Source organism: Sus scrofa, chromosome 5 (genome assembly GCF_054392235.1).
Source record: "Sus scrofa isolate SSC_HxYL_T2T_F1_AM1 chromosome 5, Sscrofa_HxYL_maternal_Yorkshire_Landrace_v2.0, whole genome shotgun sequence".
In the NCBI taxonomy this organism is placed as follows: Eukaryota; Metazoa; Chordata; class Mammalia; order Artiodactyla; family Suidae; genus Sus; species Sus scrofa.
In genome coordinates this window covers 95,213,541-95,215,575 of record NC_139387.1, presented here as the reverse complement: position 1 = coordinate 95,215,575, position 2,035 = coordinate 95,213,541, and the positions used below count along the sequence as shown (strand labels likewise).

The following is a 2,035-nucleotide window of genomic DNA, read 5'->3' as shown; positions in this document are numbered from 1 at the left end:
CCGGTGTTGTCCCTGCAGTGGCTTGAGTCGCTTCTGTGGCGCAGGTTTTATCCCTGGCCCAGGAACTTCCCCATGCTGTGGTGAGGCCAAAAAAAAAGGCATGCTCGACATCAATAATTATTAGAAAGAAAGTCAAAACTACAATGAGGTGGCCGGGCTGCCTGCCTTTTCTTCTCACCCACCCACCCCACCCCCCACTGTCCTGACTCCCTTTCCCTCTTTTCCTCAGAGGATGTCCTACTTTCAGCTCAACCTCAACGCACTCATGAAGCCACTCGGCTTCTTCAAGATCCTCAGACGGATTGCTTCTATCTTTGTTTCTGCCACCTGTGGAGGTTTTAAGAACAAAACAGAAATTCAAGTGACTTGTCCTCCTGAAATTCTTGACAATAAAATGATTACAAGCTACTTTTGGTTTTCCATTCAGGTTGAATGAAGCATCATGCCAGGCACCTCAAGCTATAAATGTGTGTGATGTAGACTGGAAAAGTCCTGTCCTTTGTGGAGATTACTCTTCTTCTGCCTAATTCTATGTTACTTTTGCAATCTGTCTTCCTGTACTGCATTGTGGCTCTTCTGCTCTATGTTGGTTACATGAACCTGTATTGTGATAGTAGAAAATTGACTTTGTTGTTACTCTTCTTGCCACTATTTTGTGTTTGGTGAGCACTTCAGCCTGGGCTAAAGCTCTTACAGACGTTGAAATAACTACCGGTCACAGTATTGTCCAGAAACTGTTGTCTTGTAATCATCAAGGAGTAAAATGATTACTTTGGCTCTGTTGACTAGTATGGGATCCCTAAATATATCAGTGATCTTTGGCTTTCTGAATAAGATACTTTGGAGAGGAAATACGTTGTTTGTGTACAAGGAAACCAGCTTACACAGCCCATCAAACATTTCTACTTCCCACAGCCAAGGAGGTCTTCCTCCTCCAACTGAAATGTAATTGAAGGGAGAAATACACTGTATGAATAGATGTCTATGAATCCATTGAATACTATGACCTGTTGCCAGCATCTTGAGAAGCTTTTTTTATTTCTAATAAAAGTAATGGCTTTCTTTGGAGTTCCCGCTGAGGTGCAGTGGATTAAGAATCTAGTTGCAGGGGCTCAGGTTGCTGCAGAGGTGTGGGTTTGATCCCTGGCTGGTGCAGGGGGTTAAAGGATCTGGCATTGCCACAGCTGTGGCATAGGTCACAGCTAAGGCTCTGATTCAATCCCTGGCCTAGGAACTTCCATATGATGTGGGTGCAGCCATTAAAAAAAAAAAAAAAAAAAGTTAATGCCCTTTTCAACAAATTAGTGGGTTTAAAATTTTTCCTACTTTTTTACGCAAAGCTTGTGCCTTTCCTAGATACTTAAGATATAAATGTGTGAATATGAAAATTCAGGGGCCTATTATGAGATTATACACATTTTTAAACGAATAGTAATTTCTTTGCTATGTTGTTTGCTTTTCAAAGTTTTCACACCTTAAGCCTTAACATACATCTTCCCTCAGAAAATAATTATTTTGTCATATCATAATAGGAAGAAAATTTCTATTGAAGTATACACTACTGTGAGTTTGTACAGATCATATTCCTAAGAGCTGTCTTTAAGAAAGCCTCAATTATATGAATCATATTTAGAAAAAATATTTCATTCACTGTTTATACTTGAACATTGTTTATACGTTATGAAAAATATTCAGTTACAAAGACTGCATGTATGTCTTATTTCTGTTTTTTTAAATGACCTACAGAACTTGACAGGTGTACTAAAATTTTTTGGGGAGTGGGGTTTAGAAACTTCTAATAGGTGAATAGTTAATTTACGAATTCTCTCGCATGAGGTGTAAGCTTTCACTATGCTATTTAATGGATTTACTATGTAGGTAAAATCCGGTTCAACCAGATATTTTCATATGTATGGGCATTACTCCTAGTGATAATTGTTGGCTGCCCCTTGTTGCTCATGTTCCTTCAGGGCAGACTGAGACCTAATCTCCTTGCAAGTAGAGTAAAATAATCTACCTTTTTTGTAGACTCTAT

At 39.1% G+C, this 2,035-nt stretch overlaps 1 pseudogene; it reads left to right on the top strand.

Annotated features, from left to right (window-relative positions):
• Positions 1 to 232: 232 nt before the first annotated feature.
• On the top strand, positions 233 to 949 carry LOC100516736 (synaptophysin-like protein 1 pseudogene; annotated as a pseudogene).
• The last annotated feature ends 1,086 nt before the right edge of the window (positions 950 to 2,035 follow it).